The sequence below is a fragment of the Sciurus carolinensis genome, chromosome 5 (assembly GCF_902686445.1).
Source record: "Sciurus carolinensis chromosome 5, mSciCar1.2, whole genome shotgun sequence".
In the NCBI taxonomy this organism is placed as follows: Eukaryota; Metazoa; Chordata; class Mammalia; order Rodentia; family Sciuridae; genus Sciurus; species Sciurus carolinensis.
This window is the reverse complement of record NC_062217.1, coordinates 48,493,011-48,507,515: the sequence shown is the minus strand read 5'-3', so window position 1 is coordinate 48,507,515 and position 14,505 is coordinate 48,493,011. Positions and strand designations below refer to the sequence as shown.

Here is a 14,505-nt window from a genome sequence, read left to right as displayed (position 1 = left end):
ATCCAAAATGAGGAAAATCGATATGCTATATAGCAATATGCTTAAAAATGCAAACAATATTCATTATTACAGAGCTTGTTTTCTAGCTGTTAGCTTCTTTTTTTCTTCCTCTGGTTTTTCTGCCAATGATTTGCACCTCCACCTGCTGGCACACAGAGGTAGTGAAGTGGAAATCAAACGCAAGCAAGTCAATTAAATTATTTGCTGAAATCTTTAATGCAGGTTTGGTGAGAGGAATGAGTGAAGTTACAATCAAAAATGAAATTTCAGAAGATTGCCAGCATGTTTAATAATGCACTTGTCTTCTGTGTTATTCATTAAGGGTGAGATAGAAAAATGATAAAAAATACCTTCATTAAACTTATTTTCTAGCTATCAGCTCTTAATTCAGTTGTCTGGCCATCACCCATGTGTCATTCTTTCAATAACACCACTAAAAGTTTTATAAGAAAATGCAGCCAAGAGTTGGAGTATAAACCAAACCATAAATCAGAACATCTCATTCACGCTCAAAGATAGAAACATCCACAGGAATGTAAATCGGTCCTAAATTTTTAAAAGACCCTTAAAGTAAGGATTTAAAAGCCTATTGAAAATATGTAAAGTAGAACATTAAAAGTATGAACTCCAAACTTTCCAGGTTGTAAACCTCCCCTTTACAGTTGGACAGCGTTGACCAAATTACTCCAACAGCTCTGGGACCCAGTTTTCCCGTGTGTGAAATGGGGTTCAAGGATAGTACCTACCTAATAGCATCGTTGTACGGATTAAGTAAGGTAATATTTTAAAAGCAACCAGAATGGTTTCTGGCACACAGAAAGTGATATGCAAATGTTTATTAAATAAAAAAAAAGTTTCCTGTTGGTAAGAGGAAATGTGATGGTTATTACCAAAAAACTACATCCTCTCAGACTGAACACATTGCCTTTACCACATTATCGTCTGCCACTGGCAACACCTTGAGCTATCAGGGACCCAGAAGCTCTGCTTACTATGAAGCTGAGTTAAGACAAAAATAAGTTGCTAATTTCCTAAATAAAGAATAAAAAGGAGTTCCAGTTATTTGATATTCTGAAATGGTGGATTTAACATTAAATGATTCAGAAATATAAATTAATTATAAAATCTTCATGTTTTAAGATGACACTAAAGTTTTCCAGAAAGTACAGGGGTACAATGGCACTACTATAAAACACCAACACGTTACCCTAATCTAAAATTCCATTATGATCCTACAGAGTTTTCATAGTTGCTGGTTAGCATGCACCTTTTATTTATCCATTCAGTAAATGTGTTACTTTTGTTTTGTTTTGAGTATATCTTGGATGCTGGCAATTCAACATGGAACAAGGAACAAATAATAAACAAACAGGTAAAATAATGCCAGGTAGTGATAAATGTTCTGAAGGGAAAACTAAATAAGGAGGATGGAGAGTGACAGGGAGGACAGGCAATCTGAGGTGTGGAAGACCTCTTTGAGTAGATAGACATTTGAGCAAAGGCCTAAACAAAGGCAGGGAGTGACCAATGTTGATATGTAGGGAAAGCTAAGGGAATAGCAAGGCCCTACCAAGATAGAGATAATGCTTGGTGTATTCAACAGACAAAAAGGTCAAAAACCTGATACAAATTACCAACAGAAATAGAAGAAATTTAAGATTACTTGGTTTAAGATTACTTGGACCAAGCTGGATGCTGGCCTATTCCTATAATCCCAGCAGCTCTGGAGACTGAGGCAGGAAGATTGCAAATTCAGAATCAGCTTCAGCAACTTAGCGAGGCATTAAGCAAAGCAACAAGACCCTGTCTCTAAATAAAATATGTCAAAGGGGCTAGAGATGCAGTTCAATGGTTAAGCACCCTGGGATTCAATCCCAGGTATAAAAAAAAAAAAAAAAAAAAAAAAAAGATTGCTTGGACTAGTAGAACATGATGGAAATGACAGTGTCACTTCAGAATCTGAGTCATTAAAGAAAGTGTGACTTCTGTCTTATTGGATAGCTCATTCACATTTGCAACCCTGAGCTGCCATGTGACTTCCCTGAGGCTGCCGTGTTGTAAGAAGTCAAGCCACATGTAAACAGAACATGATCCTCCCTTCTCTGTCCCATCCACTATTTTAGACTTTGAGTCATCCCAGTTCAGGTACCAGTCACGTAACTAAATAACCTTCAGGTGACTCTAGCCCCAGCCATCGAATCTTCTCACCTAAGATCCCAAACACTTTGGAATATCGAGACAAACCATCTCTGCTGAGTCTTGTTCAAACCAAACCACAGAAACCATGAGTATAACAAAATTATTATTTAAAGTCACTATGTTTGGAGCCAGCAGCAGTAACTGGGACACCACTAGAAGGATCTGGGAACTTGTTTTAAATGAGAAGACTTTGGAGTGTTGAGACACAGGTTCTGATCTGCGAAGAAAGACGATCAAGGTCAGTTGGTTGATGCAAACCAACACAAAAACTCAGAATCAACAATGCCTTTCCCCAAGAAGCTCCATCCCAGAACCAGACATCATCTGAGAGAATTTGTCCATTACAGAAAATGCATTTACAGGGAACAAAACCTCGAAGTAAGACAGCAGATAAACCAAACAGCATGAGGTTGTCTTGGTGCAGAATTCTCTAAGTAAAACCAAACAAAGCCACATTCTCATATATTCCCAGCAAATGAAATCCTGGCCCATATGAAATTTACCTGTTATGAGAAATTGGTGTTTTTAGTTTAAGCCACCCAATCTAAGGGTATCTTATTATAGTAGCCTGAAATGCCTGAGACACTGCCCTCTCTGAATGTATAGATGAGTCACTTTTATAGTTTTTCTTTTCAGTGATGCGTGTAAGTATGATGATGACTTTGAGAGGAAGAGGTTCAGAGTCACAGGCTTGAACTTACCCCCTTGCTTTGCAATCATTTGATAGGATGCTTTCTTGAAGTCCTCTCTGCTGACATCAGAACTGCTGTCATTCAGTCCTCTGTCTCCTTCTCCACTGTCCTTCACACTACATTCATCTGGATGCAGATCTCTCCTGGTAGTGAAAAGGAAAAATTACTTTGTTATCCATAAAAAAGGTGTTCAAAATTGTCAAACACGTTGCTTAGAGATGACGATAAATATTTTGAAATTACCTTAAACTTGCAGCAGATTTATCGTCTCTGTAAAGGGTCGGGGAATGAAAAGGAACTGAGATTGAACACTATTTAAAAAGAGAGGAGAGCAGCAGTGAATAATATTTCACCCTTAGATATGGAAACTGACAAGAGTGGGCACTGCATCCCTTACCTGGAATGCTTCAGGACAGCAGCATTAACCCTGAGGGAGGAGTGCATTCAACCCAAGGGAAATTGTCATGGGCCAAAAAAGAGGACATGGGCCCACACCAACACCTGACTGTCAGGGCCCCTTCTGCCCTCATCTGTGGGTCGCTTTTCCTCTTTAACCCTCCCATTAGCCATTTGAAGTCCCAGATGTGATTAGGCACCAAATTTTCATAAGGCCCCAGCATGAATTTCCAGGATATAAAAAGAACTCAAAAACCTTAATACCAAAAAAAAAAAGAAGTAATCCAATCAATAAATGGGCAAAAGAACTGAACAGACATTTCTCCAAAGAAGAAATACAAATGGTCAATGATTATATGAAAAATGTTCAACATCTCTAGTAACTAGAGAAATGCAAATTAAAACTACACTGAGATTTCATCTCACTCCAGACAGAATGGCAATTATCAAGAATACAAGTAACAACAAATGTTGGTGAGAATGCGGGGAAAAGGGAACGCTTATACAGTGTTGGTGGGACTGAAAATTGGTGCAACCCCTCTGGAAAGCAGTATGGAGATTCTTCAAAAAACTAGGAATGGAACCACCATTTGACCCAGTTATTCCATTCCTCAGCATATATCCAAAGGATTTAAAATCAGCATACTACAGTGACAAAGTCACATCACCGTTTATAGCAGCACAATTCACAATAGATACGCTATGGAGCCAATCTAGATGCCCATCAACAGATAAATGGATAAAGAAATGTGGTACATACACACAATGGAATATTACTCTGCCATAAAGAAGAATTATTTTATGAGATTTGCCAGTAAATGGATGGATCTGGAGACTATCATGCTAACTGAAATAAACCAATCCCCCCAAAACAAAGATCAAATGTTTTATGTGATTTGTGGAAGCAAAAACACAATAGAAGGGGAGGGATGAGAAGAGAAGTACAGAAGATTAAACAAAGGGGAATGAAAGGAAGGGTGGGGGATAAGAATGACAGTAGAATAAATCAACATAATTTTCCTATGTACACATATAAAAAATACCTAAGTGAATCCCACCATGTGCCCACCTACAAGAATGGGATTCTAATTAGAATAAGATATATCCTGTGTTTGTACAATTTTATCAAAATGGATTCTACCATCATGTATAACTAAGAACCAATTTAAAAAAGAAAAATAAAAGAAAAAATCTGCAAAAAAAAAAAAAAAAAAAAAAAGTTAATGAGGACAATAAGAGAGCCGAGAGTGCTCTACCCGAACCAGCAGGATTCTGGTCCTCTCCCCAGGAGAGGAACACAAAGACACTCCACTCTCCCCACTCCTGGAAGTTTCTGCAAACTCTGCTCCCTGGACTTCTAAGGAAATGGAAAGCGACTGTGACCCCATGAAGAACCTCAAGTTGAAGCCCCAGGCGTCAGCTCCTAACACTCTGCAACTTGGGCCAGCTTGGTCACTTCTCCCCTGATACCCATTTGGGCAGTGCTCACAAAGCCTCTTCCTCCATGTCCTATTCTCGCCCTTGCGGGAACAAGTTACAGTAACGATGGTCATTAGAAGAAGGCTACAGCCACTGGCCAAAACACCGACCCAGACTTTGAAGAGTTCTGGTGGTCTCGCTGCTCTCTGGGCTGTGCTTCTCCAGACTGGTCCTTCTGCCCTTCTGTGGCGGTGGAGGTGGCGATGGCGGCGGCACCAGCACCACTTTTCCGCCAGGTGTCACCAAATCCGAGGGCACTAGAAGAAGGGTGACAATGCACGACAAGGTAGGTCTGCCTCCATTGCGCACCTCGAAGACCGTGGTCAGCGGGTCAGAGGGCTGAAAGGAGAGGTGGCGCTGCAGGGACAGTTCACCGGTAACCGGGTGCAATGCTAGAACCCCGAAACTGCCCTCATTGCGGAGGAGGCTGCAAGTCAGATCTGCGTTGAAGCCTTGGTCCGCATCTTCTACAGGCAGTCCAGTCACTACGTAGCCCAAAAGTGTGCCCCAGGGCAGAGGTAGCTGGGATGAGCTATTGAAGAGCATCAGAGCCACCAGGTGGGGCGCGTGATCTTTCTGGTCTTCCACTTGCGACAACACTATTGTGCGACCCTGTAGTGGCGGAGAGCCCAAGTCTAAGTGCCTCCAGTACCAGCTTCATTTCAGCCAGCTCCTCCCTGTCAAAGTACGGTCAAGCGCACAGGCAGTTCTCAGTGACTGGGTCCAAGGAGACATAGGTGGACAAGGAGTCCTTGGCGCGGCCCACCTCAAAAACCAGTAGCTGGTAGGTGACCTGGCCATTGTGGCCCAGGTCCGGATCCCGAGTGGTCACTATGGCCAGGTAGGCACCAGGCGGGTTGTTCCGGAGAACCGACACCTCATAGACTGACTATGTGAGACCTGAGCTTTGTGGCTCTCGACGCCCACATGCACCAAGGTGTACCGCGTCACGGTGCGCAGTGGAGGCGCGCCGTGGTCCTCTGCCACCAGGTTGTTCCTCCACAATGCGCTGTAGGTCCAGCGACTCCGTTGTAATCTCCAAGTATTACCCAAAAGGGACGGCTGCAGTCCAAGTGCTCGTGCCCATAGAGGGCGCAGCGCACCTGCCCGTTGGAATCCGAGTCCCTGTCCGAGGTGCTGACCAGCACCACCGAACTCTCCTGCGCTGATCCCTCAGGCACAGAGAGGTGGAACCGGCCTGGATAGCCCCGGGTCCACTGACCAGATCGCATCTGCTCTCCGGAGCGCGGCGGCGGCGACCGACGAGGTGACGAGCAGGGTGATAGCTATGTCTGGAGCGTTGTCATTGACATCACGGATGCGCAGGATGACCTTGCAGGTGGCGGCCCGGGGATTAGGGCTGCTGTCCTGTGCCTGCACATTCAGCTCACAGGTATCCTGGCATTCTTAGTCCACGGGTCCCGCCAGGGTGTGGCGACCCGAGAGCGGGTCGAGCTGGAAGAAGTTGCATGGTTCGGGTGGGGTGCGAGCACTGAAGGGGAACACCACGTCGCCATTGGGGCCATCATTGGGGTCTGCCGCGTCCAGGTCCAGCAACAACGAGCCCACGAGAGTGTCCTTGCCAGTTCCTGAAGAGAAGGCCAGGCTGTGGTCCTTGGCATCCAGCACAAGCGTGCTGAAAGCTGTGGTGGCCGAGTGTGGCAGGCGACAGCTTTCCTGGGTCACTAGCGTCAGGCTGTAAGTAGCCTGGTTTTCGCAGTCCAGATCCTGCAACAGCACCAGATCCGCGCCCTGAGCGCCATCTGTGCGCATCTGCAGCTCCACTGGGAGTGGGCTGTGGGGCTCAACCAGGCGTACTTTCTGCAGTCCACTGGTACCTACATCCTCGTCCACCTGCATCTCCAAGGGGATGTGTGTGCCCACCACCGCACCCTAGGACACTTCCACTGAAATCTGGGCCCTGAGAAAGCATGCCACATGGTCATCGATGTCCCCTACCTCCACCTCCACGTGCACCAGCCAAAATTGCTCCTGTGATAAGCTGGCAAAAGCCAGCACACACTGAGGGGCCTGGTCACTCAGTCACTCACGGTCCAGGCCTGAGTCCACAACCGTCAGTTGCCCATCACCCTCCCACGCATGAAGCAAAGAGCTATTGAATTGCTTCATATGGTGGAAATGGCTCTGCAAATTAAACGAGATGTGGTCAGAGAGAACACCAATGATGGTGCCCAGGGCTTCTTCCTCATAGATGAGGAAATTGACAGTTTTGGTGCAAGACCCTGACACTAGTAACAGCCACAGAAGCAGCAAGTACTCCAGTCCCATCCCTCATAAAGTGTCACCAGGAAATCTGAGCCTACAGCAAGTCATCCTTGTACCTCAAAGAAAAATGCCAGTTGCAAGTTGTGTGCTCAGACTTAAGTTCTCTCAAACCCTCCTGAGTGGGACTGTGCAGTCAGGAGACACTTGCTCCTTTAAACACATCTAATCATTAAATCCTCTCTGCTGTGTAATTGCTTTTCTCTGCCCCAGGCCTAAGCATGCTTCTGTAGAACCCCAGTGGAGGTGGTTATATAGACAAGAACATGCAAATAAGCATCTATTCAGGCCAATCCCAGGAGTCTCCAGACCTCTGAGTCACAGTTACTTCCCTAAAGTGACTCAAAAAAGGGCCTGGAGAGCTGAAGAGAAGCCAGGGCAGTTCAGGGGGTCATTAAGAGCCCACAGAATGTTTGCACTATACAAACATATCCTGCTTGATTCACCAATGTACGACTCTCCTGCTTTGATAGTAAGATCAGGGAATCTGCAACCTCTTTATTCCCTCTTAAGGTGGTACCTTTTACCTCTTCCTCAGAAGTACAATTGCTCTTCTCCTTTATCATTTCGGACGAACACATCTGCCCAGGGCAATGCATCCTTGCCACACAGTTATCCATTTATGTTGGGTTGTCATCACCTGTATTGCAAGCTTCTGGGGTAGCAGCTTCTCCCAGAGTGAAGCAATGTCTAATCAAGGGAGAACCAATTTCCAAAGCAATCATCTGAATGGCTTTTCCATAGCAAAGAAACTACTAATGATGAGATTTCAGCCCCTCCATCTCCTTTTATGTCCACAGCTACTTATATGTGAGGAATCAGTGTCAGGTAGCTTTGTCAATCACAAACCATTGTAAGGGATAGTTAAGGGTGAGAGAAAGATTTAGGGAAATATATTGCAATTGGACTTGTTAGAAAATGGCTGCAGACCAATTATTTTTTAAAAGCCCTTGACTGAAGAAATTCACGGGTGGCCTGATAGTCTGAAGGCTAAATAAACATTAAACCATCTGTCTAAAGCACATAAATAGTCCTGTGTTAACTTCTCTTTATGTGTGAAGTGTTCTAAATGTTAAACAGTCCCACATGTTAATGATGACATTGTTCCTCACGCCACAGAGTCATCATCAGTACAGAGTACTCTTTAACCAGTCATCTTGAATCAGTGAGCAGGCTGAGTTATTAACATGCCCAAGTTTTTCTTGACTCCTCCACAATCTGTACTATTATTGATTTCTACAGTGACATGTCAGTAAATGACTACCTTTTTCTTTCACTCTTAGGTAGGAATTGTCATTTGTTTTAGCACCAGGACCTATGAATCCCATTCTGAAACTGAGCCATCTTTGATGAGATCATTAATTTTCAGCAGTTTTAAATTAGCAGAGCATTTGGCAATAACTTTAATGCTAAGTTCCAATTACTGATATGTGAGATGTACAGTGGGAAGCACGAGTTAATTTTGGTAGGGTACTCTGAGATCCTAAAAAAAAAAAAAAAAATGAGGGGGGAAGTCTAGAACTTAATTTATTCTAGACTTTTAATTTTGCCTGATGAGGCATCAATCTGAAAAAAGAAGCAGTTCTACTTCAGCATTAGAAAGACCAGATTCTTTATAAGCCAGTATACTCAACAGCATATTAGATTGTCTTCTTTCTTAGAATTAAATATCCAAAGGAAGCTCCTTATTATTCAGCCTCTGTATCTCAGGGAAAATAAGGTCCCTCTACTAAGCATCTTAAGTCTTATATATCCTTTAATTGAAAACTGAAACTGCTTCAAATGATGCCTTTAAAAAGTGCATGCTTCCATATACATTAGCCAGGAGAGGGACCCATTTAACCACAGTCCAAGTCTCTTCTTCCTTATCTCATACAATCCCTCCCAGGCTTGGCCTTTGCTAGTTTTCAACATTGCTTTTGCCATTTAGGATCAGAAAAACTATTCAGGATACTGAAAAGGAAGAAGAGTCCAAGACTCCATCTAAAGAACATCCAAAGATTCAGATAAAATGTGAAAAGGCAGGCAATCAAACATTACTTCCAAAATGCTAAACATCTGGAAGTATCTGTTTGGAAACATCCAGTGATGATGTTTAAATGCTTGATTGCATTTTCCCCAACTCTTCCTCCAGCTGTTTGGCACCATGTAGAACATCCATGGTAAGGAATATGCTAGGCTGCTAGTGATTCATTATTAGCACCATCATTGTTTTGTAGTAAACAACCACCTTATTAAAACATTGCTTTATGAATTAAGGACAGCTGGAATTTCAGGAAAGAGACATTTTCTGAGGCAAAAATCAGTTCTGTGCCAGTAGGGTGACAAGCTGAATACTATAGAAACTGTATGATCACTCCCCCTAGGGATGTGTCATCAGGAAGCTGTGTTTACAGCCCTGAGTTGCTGGTACTCTCATGTTCCATTCTGTTGGCTCTGTTAGATAAAAATCTGTCTCAATATTAAAAGCACTGTGGCAGAAATTTGCTTTATGTTGCTTGTTTTCCCATTTGCCAACATATTGCCAAACTGTAAGTCCATAAAATGTATTTTGATCTCTTTGGGAGTAAAGATAAAGTGAGACAAACAACAGGGTCAAGGGGGATACCACCATCACAGGAGGACCAAAATGTAAGTAAAGCAACAATATGTTCCTCTTGCTCAGTTTGGTTTTTAAAGGGAGGAATTGATGAACTCCCTCCTGAGTTCAACTTTGTTCCTGGGGAGGGGACGGGAAAGCACAAGATGTGCTAATGGTTCCCCAAAATGTCAAGAAATCAGATGCATAACACAAGATTTACATTCTGGTCATTTAAATGAAAGATCTTCTATTTTGCTGAAGGCATAACACCAATGTGTTACACATGAGAGCACCTTGTATGTAAACTAAAGTTACCTTAATCAATAACATGGGGGGTGGAATTAACTTCACAATTCAGAATAGTGTCTGTGCCTGTGAAACTTTCTTCTTTCCTATTTACATAATAATAAATGTTTGAGGGAAAATTAAGCCACAGGAAATTGCTCTTGTACAAATTTGGTTGGTTTATTGTGTCCATGTGTCAGAGAAAGCACCAACTTTTACAGGATCTTGAACTAATACTTTCCTAGGCCAGAAACAGTTTTAGTGCCATTTAGAAAAAAAAAATCACTCTGTGTTCTATACTGAGACACATTTTCATTTCTCAACTGAACATTCTGAAGCCGAATAAGCAAAATATTATCAAAAGCAATGCTGCTGTCTTCAAGGAGTAAGTTCCAGAAATTGAAGCAATTATTTCTGGTCAAAAGAAAATAAATCAACCTAACAGCTTTTTACTTTTCTTTTGGAAAATCATACCTTGAAAAAATTAAAGTCAGTCATTAATGGAATAAGCCTCCCAAACAGAGAAATTGTCTTAAATTATCTCATAAAAAGTATCATTCACTCACATTCCTGTTACTCCATTACATAATCAGTTTGTTATTAGGTCTTGACTGTGCAGCCATTTATAAGAAAAGTTATCAACAAATTGCTGGTCTTTTATGGAAAGTCATTTTAGGGAAAATAATTCAGCCTTGAAGTTGGCCAAAATACCATCTACAAGCTTAGCATAGAAACAAATGATATTTTATCAACTACTTAAGTGCCTTAACCCAGAGAAAAATCACAGAAAACTACCCAAGAGTATCAACACTAATCACAAGTTCCCCCTTAACATAAAATAAGCATCTAAATGGTGTAATCTTCACTTAGAAAAAAGTTTCCCATAAGGATCATCATGTTAATAAAGATATCATCAAAACTATGTAATCTCCAAATACTACATAAAACTAGGAATTTAAACTACTGATTTTATTAATATCTCTGCATGAAGAAAATGAAATCAATGAATAATGAAAAAAACATTTTACTGTTTTGGTCCAACAATGCCTCAAATCCCAAGTGATGCAATGAGATTGCCTTTGCCCCTTGACCTTCAGTGGCGGCTAAAGGATCAAATTTGTGTCCTTCTCACCCTGAAGGGAGGAGGTTTCCCGCACACATATACACACCAGAGAATATAGTAAAGCAAGGAAAAAATAAGAGTAATGACTAAGAAGCAGTTTTTATCTGTGCTTATTTTAATCCTCATCTACTTTCCTCTTAGCTGAACCCCTGTATTTCTACTCTGCACAAAAGTTGGTGTCCACCACTAATTACAGCACTTTCAGGCCTTTTAATCAACAGCTATTTGATCACGTTTTGGTGATACACTAAATCACACTGACTTGTTAGAAGAAAATACTTAAACATTCACCATTAGAGTTCAAAGATGGTCATAAGTGCCAAATGACACAGGTAGTTACATCAAGTTCAAATGAGAAGTGTTTTCAGAGTTTACAGGTAAGATTACAGTCTTAAAATTGCCAGGATTGGAGAGAACCTGGGAGTCATGTAAACACAATGTGGATAAGTACAGGCACCAAGCCTTGTACAAGGACTGTGTAGACCAATTGACTGGAATGAATGGTTCAAAGAAGACATTTTGTAGGATAGGCTTCAATGTGTGACACTGTTGAGGAAGACCTTGATGCTAAGCTAAAAATTGTCAATACTTCCAAGGCAGCAGTGAGAAAACACTGCAGTTTGTGGAGCAACATCTTGTTGATGTCTATTTTATTATAATAAATAATGTATATAATTGCCTTCCCCAAATATTGATGAAATTCTCAAAAGGGATTACATTTTATTTGAAGCTTTAAATCAGCATCCAACACAATGATTGACTCAGAATAAATATTTATTAAGTGAATTATCAAGACATTATTGTACGGTATGCACCTTTTGCTTGCCTCAAGACTCACCTGGAAATTGGAGGAACTAGAAAGACCAGAAGCAAGGAGATGGCTAGTTAAGGTCCCTGGCAATCTAGGTACAAGATGTCAAAGACCTGAACAAGGAGTAGGAAGAAGTATTGCAATAAGATCTGAGGAACATTGCAGTGGAAGAATTGGTAGGAATTCATGACAGATGAACTTTAGGGGATTAATAAGATGAAGTAAATAAATTACTCTAAACAAAGAATGATCACACTTTCTCAGAATTCCTAATTACAGAGAAAAACAGTATTTCCAAATAGAATTCCCAAATGTCCCTGCTATTCTTTAGCTAAATGACCACAGATAGCAAATTCCATCTCTCCAAATCTCAATGCCTTTAGGTAAGAATGCCTACTTTGAGGGGTTGCTTTGAAGTTTAAGTATGTAAATACAAGAAGAACAAGAAGTTCAGTGTTTTAACAACTTTGTGGAATCTCAAAAGACAATTGAATCCTTTGTTATAGGCATTTGCACATTACATTGTGATTTATTTCTTTAAGAGTATATTTCTTATCCCCACTCCGAGTCTTTCCTGAGTATGAACCAGTCTTCCTCAAATTTATAACCCAGTGTTCATTAATATTTGTGGAATACTAGTAAGGATCCCACTACCTCATACCATTTCTGTGAAATAGCACCTAAGGTCATTTGACTGAAAAACTGACTCAAGAATCATAGGCTAGGTGTATGGAATGGTTATATTATATGAGACTTCTGTAATGAATGAAACTTATTGAATGATACTTGAGACTTCAGTTCTGCCACATATAACAAAATTGTTGTCTTGGGTTTGTTTCAATACTGACCTATCAAGAAATGTAGGACATTTGTTGTTTTTGCCTGCTCAGCCTCCAGTTTTCTTTTGAGAAGCCATCTGTTCACCAAATCCATCCATGTAAGTAGGATATGATAGACTCCCCACCCTTGGTGCTAGGAAGGTCACCTGACCCACTCTTAACCAAACTAGAGCATTCCATCCGACTAGCTTCAATGATTGATTTATGCAGATGCATGTGCCCCAACCCAGGTCATTCAGAGAGTTGCCAAGATCAGAAAATGTAAACTAGGATGTGAAACTACTAGATTTGAGTGATTTATTGAAAGTAAACAGTTTGCAACAAAAAACTGAGATAACATTGAGTACTTATATCCAGCCATTCCTGATCACTGCTGAACTTTTTATTGAAATAAAAAATGAGTTCCACCATTATGTTGAAGCCAGTCAGTAGTTAGTTTCTTCTCTGTCACTAGTCCCCTGAATGATCATAATGAATTCTAAAACTGGGAAAGGATTTATCAGTAACAGATCCTAACCTGAGTAATTAGCTGAGGGGGATTCAGGGAAGAGGTTAGTGGGCACCTACAGATGGTAAGTTGAAAGGTTAACCTGCATTCTTGTTATATGTTTGCACAGTTTCTGGGAAGTTTCTACTTCTGTTTTGGGACTCAGGTCACATGTCTATCAAAGCCAGAGAATAGGGGGTCAGAGATTAGGAGGACTTGGCTACATTTATAAGAAAAAGATAGTTTTCAACTGAACATTGGTTCCTCTGAAACAGAAAAAGATAAAAATACAATATCACTAAAACAGACTTTTTTGACAGAGGCCAACAAGTGGTCTGAGAGTTGAGAATCTTGGTAGAAAAGGCAAAAATTTCTCCATCAAACTTAAGGTAGTGCAAGAAAATAAAAGCAAAAAATAATCAAGATTAGTGAGACCTCACGAGACGAGGCTTTCACGTCCACCCCCAAACTCCCTTAAGTATGGCATAGCTAACTGAAGAAAAATGACAAAAGCCTCAACAGCAAAAATCCATACCTTGGAATGAAGTCCAGAGGCAAAGGGACATATTAGCTGTGATTCCCACTCCAAGAAATTGTTCTAAATGTGTCTCTGCAAGACCCAGGTGGAAATCATGTAAACTGAAAGATAAGTGCATGAAAAATCCAGTCCTGTTGCTCAAAGTGGAAATTCCTGGACCGGGAGTAAATCCAAATCCTTCCTCCAGCTTTGATTGTGGAGTTAATCAACGCAAACACTGAACATTTCCTGGCAAAAATGGAACTGTCATAGCTGAACCCTAAATTTAAAAATGGCCTGTGATCTTGGTAAAACCCCTGGAATATTGTTCTCAAGACCCAGTTCCCATGTGGTCACACAGGAAAAAGGTCAAGACAGACCATCACCATGACTAGGATCTGGGGAGACTGCAATGGCTGATCTCATAACATGTACCTCAGTCAGGGTAGGAAGTCCTTGCATCTCCTGGTCAATAGGACATGCTTATGTGCTATGAACAATGACCATTGGGGGAAGGCTTCCACTTTTCAAGTGCTTTTTTTAAAATGACATTTATCTGTCCTTAGATGTGTGGAAGAATTTCAGTGGATCACACAGGTTGACAGATCATGAGCAATCACATCTACACCTCACTGAAAATGGTGCAAATTTTCCCAGGATCTGGCTTGTTGCAGGACTCAGTGATGACATCAGTCTTTGAGCTTCTTTCAGGAAACTGGTTAAGTTGCCTGCTGATGGCAATAACAAAAAATTTTAAAATCCTAGTTAGCAAAGACCAAGGTACAGGAGCAGAAATCTGGATTATTTACCTCT

At 41.3% G+C, this 14,505-nt stretch overlaps 1 pseudogene; it reads right to left on the bottom strand.

Annotated features, from left to right (window-relative positions):
• Positions 1-5,457: 5,457 nt before the first annotated feature.
• On the bottom strand, positions 5,458-7,055 carry LOC124985582 (protocadherin-8-like; annotated as a pseudogene).
• Between the last annotated feature and the right edge of the window lie 7,450 nt (positions 7,056-14,505).